The sequence below is a fragment of the Mastomys coucha genome, unplaced genomic scaffold (assembly GCF_008632895.1).
Source record: "Mastomys coucha isolate ucsf_1 unplaced genomic scaffold, UCSF_Mcou_1 pScaffold4, whole genome shotgun sequence".
Taxonomy (NCBI): domain Eukaryota; kingdom Metazoa; phylum Chordata; class Mammalia; order Rodentia; family Muridae; genus Mastomys; species Mastomys coucha.
In genome coordinates this window covers 56734364-56742366 of record NW_022196910.1, presented here as the reverse complement: position 1 = coordinate 56742366, position 8003 = coordinate 56734364, and the positions used below count along the sequence as shown (strand labels likewise).

The 8003-nt window shown below is 41.7% G+C and overlaps 1 pseudogene; it reads right to left on the bottom strand.

Moving 5' to 3' along the window:
- Positions 1-3656: 3656 nt before the first annotated feature.
- LOC116075951 lies at positions 3657-4140 on the bottom strand (annotated as a pseudogene).
- Positions 4141-8003: the final 3863 nt, after the last annotated feature.

The window sequence follows — 8003 nt, the reverse complement described above, 5'->3', positions numbered from 1 at the left end:
GTTATAATATGGGATTTTTAAAATGCTAAACAAAACAATGTGCAAAGTATTCATCACAGAGCAGTTCCTCTATACTATGTCCTGGCATATGAATTATAGAACTCCAAAACTTTTTATGTGAGTGCATAACATGAGTAACTGAAGAAAAATGACAAAGCAGTAAGATCACTGGAGGGGATACTAGATGGGTGTACTGGCTGGTTTTGTGTGTCAACTTGACACAGGCTGGAGTTATCACAGAGAAAGGAGCTTCAGCTGGGGAAGTGCCTCCATGAGATCCAGATGTGGGGCATTTTCTTGGTTGGTGATCAAGCTGGGAGAGCCCATTGTGGGTGGTGCCATTACTGGGCTAGTAGTCTTGAGTTCTATAAGAGAACAAGCTGAGCAAACCAGGGGAAGCAAGCCAGTAACAAACATTTGCCCATGGCCTCTGCATTAACTCCTGTATACTGACCTGCTTGAGTTCTAGTTCTGACCTCCTTTGGTGATGAAAAGTAATTTGGAAGTGTAAGCTAAATAAACCCTTTCCTCCCCAACTTGCTTCTTGGTCATGATGATTTTTGCAAGAGTAGAAACCCTGACTGAGACAATGGGTATGTATGATATGAAGAGAAAACAGGCAAAGCATGGATCTAGTTAGGGAAGGTAGAGGGAGATGCAATAAGGAGAAGGGTAGGATAACAGTAAGGCTGGAAAACATAAGGAATCATACTATTAACTATCTACCTAATATCTCCAATGTATATAAGTCTGTGTATATATACACATATGCCAATGACCAGCCTTGGCATGGAGAGGGGTTCTGAGAGAAAGAGTCTCTGGGAACAGAGAGAAACAATGACTTGAACTCAAATTGTGAGTCCAAGCTGATCTCTCTCTCTCTCTCTCTCTCTCTCTCTGACTTCTCTCTCTCTCTCTTTCTCTCTCTCTCTCTCTCTCTCTCTCTCTCTCTCTCTCTCTATCTATCTCTGTGTGTGTGTGTGTGTGTGTTGCTCAGCTCTAGAGAGCTTTTAATATTAAATGAAATGTTCTCATTTGATATTGTTTATCTTTATTATTACATGAACATACATGTATGCACAAATACACAAACATTAATATGTTTGTTTTAGTTATTAATGTATTTGAAAAGTGATATTACTGAATCATACCACAAACCTAGAAGATAAAAACAAGTCAGAGTCAGAAAAAGTCAAGAACAGAATTGACTACAGCCTGTTTGTGTGAATCAGTAGCTCATACCTTAGATTGTATTGCTCATAGCTACAGAGCTAATAACAACATAAATGGTTCTTACTTTGCCTTTGTTTTTATTCTCAATCATTTTCAAGATATATAAAAACAGCTTTCTGGAGATGTTCCATTTAATGTGATTTTAGAACCATAAAATAAGGGCATTGTAACATTACCTGTGGCTCATGAAATCATGAAACTTGGGGTCAAACCAACTACTGCTAAATTAGACCACTATAATTTCTAACTACATTCTAAAAGTTATCTTTTTACCCACAGATAAGTATAACTCTCATTCCTCATCAAAGAAGCTTCTCTTACAGAAAACAGAGACCACTGAAGAAAATTGCAGCTGCAGAGGTCAAAAGACTGTGGGAAGCCTGCCAGAATGGCTACAGCTATCCATCTATAACATAACACCTACACCTAAGGCTCAAGGAACATCATGGAAAACATGGCAGAAAAGTTGTAAGAGTCGGAGGACCAGGGTGTCAGCTGTGATACTATGTCTTCTAAAAATGGCTGCATAAACAAAACTTGTAGAATGACAGTATCTATAGACATGTGAAAATGAGAGGAAAAGACAAAGAACCACAGGAATTAATTTGTTTGAGACTGGGATGTTAAGAGATTGTTGAGATAGGGTAAAATAGCATTTTAAAGATGAGTCCCCCCAACTTACAATCCAATAAAATAGTTGGATCCGAAATGATATGGAAACAAAGAACAAGGATGAACTGAGTGGTTGTACTCATATATTGATGCATCTCTCTCGATAGAACAGTAATAATCAAAGAAAGAGAGCTCATCAGTTTAAGAGAAGGACATAGTGTTTAATGAAGGAAGCATAGGAGATATTGAAGGGAAGAAAGGAAGGGGATAAGTGACATAATTATATTTTTCATAAAATATATTTTTTAAAAAAGTAGAACAGCAGAACTAGGTCATTTTTTAAGAAAAAGTCCAGGCACCAGATGGAAGCAGGAAGGCAATGTATCTGGTACTGGGATAGGCCAGTACCAGGGTCGAGCTCATAACCTTGCAGGCCAGAAGAGTTCGACTCAAAGTTCAAGAAGTGTAGGGTATTTAAAGGAGAAAACAACAAACCACGGGGAGTGAGGGGGAATTCCAACCCAAGGTATTCAGTCAGTTAGGGAGGGGAACATATTCATTTTAGGAATGTAATCTTTATCTACTGGTCAGTACGGTGGAGAGCCGTACAATTGTACTATACAATTAAGTGTGGCTATTTCTTCCCTGTTTCAAATATGGCCATTTTACACTTCCTAGAAATACAACCTATCAACAACCCTCTCTAGGTCCAAAGCCCAGGGAACCAGGTAGACAACTCATAAGAGCTTCTTCAAGCTGAATGGGGACATAGAGATATAAGTGGGGGAAGGAAAAACAGAATAAGTCTTCTAATGTCTGTGTCTTAACTGGATCAGGCTGAAGTTCTCAGGACACCAAGAGTTCAAGCAGGCAAGTTTAGCATGTCTGATGAAGGAATTCACCAAGGTAGTACAGTTCTGCAACATATGAATCTCAAAACAAATTCAGTATCATCAAGATGTATATACAATTTCATTCTCTGGAATCTAGCTTTTTAGAAGGTGTAAATACTTCAAGCATCTTTTCACAAAAACAAAACCTTTAGATCTATCTGGGTGGTATTTGGGTTCTCAGTGCCTCAAAATCTCCAAATAAGAAAATCCCCATTTTTGATATAAAGGACAAGATAAAATTCCTTATTTTACTAATGCTAGGAGTGCACCAGCTGTTCCAGGTGCATTTGACCAATGCATACTAACCTTATAAGGGGTAAGAATTACATAAAGTATCATGAAGACCTGCTTTCCTGGGTCGGCTCATGCCATGTGTTGTCGCTTAACATGACTCCAACCCCGAGTTACCAATTTTAAGCTAATTCTCTGTTATCAATATTATAAGCAAAAAGCTGTTGTCCCCTTTAAGAGCAGCTCATGCAAACACAGCCTCTATCAGCTCTTTTTCAGCTATGCTTAACCCCTGGCCACAGCACAGCACAGCGGCTTATCAGTCTCTGCTGTATAAATTGATACTGTCTTTTAAATACGTTAAGCTAAACCAAAGTTTTAACAATTTTTTTTTCTTCAATCATGAAACACAAAACAACAATCATTTATCTAAACGGCAACCACCACATGGTAAGAAAAGCATAACTCTCAAGGCTGCAATATCCAATCACTACAGTTTACAAGATACCAATTCAATAATTTTTGAACCAGATAATAAAGACACTATTTTAACCCAATTAATCTATTTTGCAAAAACCTATTTTGTTGTTCAGGGGTCCCTAATTGCTGTGACCTGTTCTCTGGCCCCACCTGAACTTGGCCCCTGGGGAGCCCATGCCAGCGGAGCCGAGGTACCTGCCTTGGACTTTAAAGCAACAGCTGCCCCTCCCGCAGATGTGCCTCCTCCAGGGCTCTGTCCCCATATAGAGCTGTGAACTCTGCTCAGTCCCCACTGCTGTAGACCCAGTTAGCCAGGCCTGTCTCCAGGTAGGCCACCATCTAATCCTGCACTTGTCCCATCAACATCTACATTTTTTTGTTGACACTCTCAACACATAAGACAACCCCAAAAACAAAGAATGCCACAAGATGGCCCCAGTTGGGGCCTCCTTGGAAAAGTTCGTGGGATACCTGGGTGAAGCATTGCTGGGCTGAGCACACATGAAGCTGAGTGGCCAGGTCAGAGATGGTGCAGCAAAAGCAGGTCTCAAACTCATCTCCAGCAGCCCACATGGCTTGGTGCAGTGGGTCCGCAGCTGGGCCTTCCCCAGAGCAAGCTCCACAGGCATAACCTTTCTGCCTCAGCTTCTACTAGAGCCCGTGTGTCTGGGGTTGAGGCTGGGGTCACCATCCGGGCGGCCAGCCTGAATGGCAGCTCTTAGGACCCAATGCTGGTGGCAGAGAGCCCCCAACTGAGGCTTTCATCCTCCCAGCTAGAGTAGAGCCCTGGAGAGAGAACTCGGTGGAAAAGGCCCAGGATCTGGATCTGGCTTGGAAAGAACTGGAACTGCAGAGCCTGGGGCTGGGCCCCTACCTCCAATGCTTCGGCAGCTGTGGGACGGATTCCATGTTTGATGACTGCCCTCTTGGGAAACCCGGGACCACGGGATTCCTGCCAACACCAATCTTTATTTCCGGTTCCCCCAAGATCAGCCCAAAGACCCAGTGGCAATGGCCCTAGCTCCAACACCTTCCATCAGTCGACGGGGATGTATGTCGTCAGTCTGAGGTCCAAACACACACACAAAATCAGTTACCACACAAACAACGAAAAGTCAGACAAAGAGTAACAGGGCAAGAACAGCCCAAGTGGAGCGGATCAAAAAGGTCAGATGGCCAGGAAAGTAGACCCACACTCCTCTCGAGGAGCATTAAACTTTCTTCCCTGGCCTCCCATGGGGTTCCTCTAGGCATCCCCGAAGATCCCCAATTTCCACTGGGACGTCTCCCAGGGTAGCAGTCAGTGATCCTGGCATGTCTGCCGATCAGCACCCTTTCCTACTTACGGAGGCCAGGGAGTCACTGACTGCAAATAAACTTCAGAGATAAGCTTTGCTAACCCCTCTTGGGGTGCAACCAGCTACAGAGAATGGGAGGAAGAAACAGATTCAAACAGGCAGGCAGTTCACAGGCAAATTACGAGTAAAAACTTCAAACAGACACAATTGGACAGACAGACTCACCTCCAAGGGGTCTTCAGAGAGTCAAGGGTGGTCATAAATCCCGCAGGCAAGCCCCCAAAAGGAAAGATCCCCGGAGCTTGAAAGAACCTCACTCAAGTCTCGGGATGACATGACCACCCAGTAATTCATGAGAGACCAATCTTGCTGCAAGCACATTTGGGATATTTGGTTTATTTGGGATAGGCCAGTACCAGGGTCGAGCTCATAACCTTGCAGGCCAGAGGAGTTCGACCCAAAGTTCAAGAAGTGTAGGGTATTTAAAGGAGAAAACCACAAACCAGGGGGAGTGAGGGGGAATTCCAACCCAAGGTATTCAGTCAGTTAGGGAGGGGAACATATTCATTTTAGGAATGTAATCTTACTGAATCATCTACCAGTCAGCAGGGTGGAGAGCCTTGTGAACCAGTTGACCTTCATTCCTAGTTCCATCCTCATTGTGGATCAGTCAGGAGGGGCAGGTCTCGGGAACCAGAGCCCTGAGGCTCTGAGTTAGCCAAGTTCCTGGAACCCAGAGCTCTGAACCGGCTGACCTGCATTCTTAGTTCTGTTCAGTCTGCTAGGGGTCATAAAAAACATTTTTATATTTTCTATACCTTTCAGCTAAGCATCAAATCATTCTTTCAGATGTCATGGCATCACATAGACAAAGTACCAGTCAACTCGTTGTACTAAAAATAAAAATTATTTTACTATTTACTTTGTGCCTATGTGTATATTGTGTGTAGCCACCCATATGCCATGTTTTGGGTGCGGATAAGTGACCAGGTTTGGAAGTCAGTTCTTCCACCATGTCAGTATGGGGAATGAACTGACTGCCAGTCTAGATGACAGGTACCTTATTTGTTGAGCCATCTTGAGCCACCAAAATAACAATTTTAATTATGAGTATATGCATCATATTTTTAAATGTAATAAGTTTTAATATTTTAATATTATAGGGCATTGTTTTACATACTATACAGATCTGATTTTTTTCCCCAAACAAGTTACTTAGCCTTAACTTACCTGATATTTTCCTTTATATGCTGATGGAACAATATATGCTTTAAGATGATAGAACTCACAGTTTTGTCAATTGTAGTTTCTAATATAAAATTTGTCATTCATTTTGGGAGGTAGGAATTAAGAAGGAAAATCAATAATTTCCTTCTGTGATTTGAATCTCTTCAAATTCCACTACATTTCCTTTTAAAATTTTATTATTTAGCTGGTATCTCTGGGCTAGTGTCCTGAGCAGACATTGGGCACAAGCTCTGCAGCCAGTTCCTCAACACCCAGAGGAAGCTCCACTCCCAGGTGTTCTGATGTGCCCAGAATCAGAGGTGAGGAGGACCCAACATCAGTCCCAACATTGAGAGTAAAGGGGACCAGCAGGACAAGGCACACAGGAACTCTGCCAGCCCAGTGGCTTTGGTTCCTTCTGGTCTCTCTGGGCTGGTGTCCTGAGCAGACCTTGGGAGCAATCTCTCCAGACAGTCTCACAACATCCAGAGGAAGCTCCACTCACAGGTGCTCTAACAAGCCCAGGATCACAGGATCCTAGAATCACAGGATCACAGAGACAGCTTGACTCTGAGGAGTTCTGATACAACCAGGATCACAGGAAGGACAGGCTCTAGTCAGATTTAGCAAGGGCAGGTAGCACTAGAGATAATCGGATGGCGGTGGGTAAGCATAAGAAAATAAACAACACAAACCAAGGTCACTTGGCATCATCAGAACCCAATTCTCCCACCATAACAAGTCCTGGACACACCATTGCACCGGAAAAGCAAGATTCAGATATAAAATCACTTCTCATGATGATGATACAGGACTTTAAAAAGACATAAATGGCACCCTCAAAGAAATACAGAACACAGGTAAACAGCTAGAAGCTCTTAATGAGGAAACACAAAAATCACTTAAAGAACTACAGGAAAACACAATCAAACAGGTGAAGGAAATGAGCAAAACCATCCAGAATCTAAAGATGGAAATAGAAACAATAAAGAAATCAGAAAGAGAGGCAACATTGGCCACACAAAACCTAGGAGAGAAATCAGGAGTCATAGATGCAAACATCACCAACAGAATACAAGAGATAGAAGAGAGAATCCCAGGGGCAGAAGATACCATAGAAAACATTGACACAACAGTCAAAGAAAATGCAAAAAGCAAAAAGCTCCTAACCCAAAACATCCAGGAAATCCAGAATGCACTGAGAAGACCAAACCTAAGGATAATAGGTATAGAAGAGAGTAAAGACTCCCAATGTAATGGGCTAGTAAAATCTTTAGCAAAATTATAGAAGAAAACTTCCATAACCTAAAGAAAGAGATGCCTATGAACATACAAGAAGCCTACAGAACTTCAAATAGACTGGCTCAGAAAAGAAATTATTCCCATCACATAATAATAAAAACCCCAAATGCACTAAACAAAGAAAGAATTTTAAAAGCAGTAAGAGGAAAAGGTCAAGTAACATATAAAGGCAGGCCTATCAGAATTACACCAGATTTCTCACCGGAGACTATGAAAGCTAGAAGATCCTGGGCAGATGTCATACAGACTCTAAGAGAACACAAATGCCAGCCCAGGCTACTATATCCAGCAAAACTCTCAATTTACCATAGATGGAGAAAACAAGATATTCCATGCCAAAACAAAATTTACACAATATCTTTCCACAAATCCAGCCCTACAAAGGATATAGATGGAAAACATAAGGAGCAAAACTATACCCTAGTAGAAACAAGAAAGTAATCTTTCAACAAATCCACACAAACCTAATTCCACCTCTTCCTGTCACAACAGGAAGTGACAATTACTATTTCTTCATATGAAAATTAATATTAACAACATATCCTAATCGATTGAAATCCAAAAATATGAGGAATTAGAAATTTGTTTATTGTCATCCAATGGTCTCTCTAATTTGGTAATTGGAGAAAAAGGTCTAATATTGTACAATTTATATACACTTTCAGCTTGTTTGTTCATGACAGTGTCTGGCTGTGTACAACATAATGGTCTTGAAATCTTGCTTCTC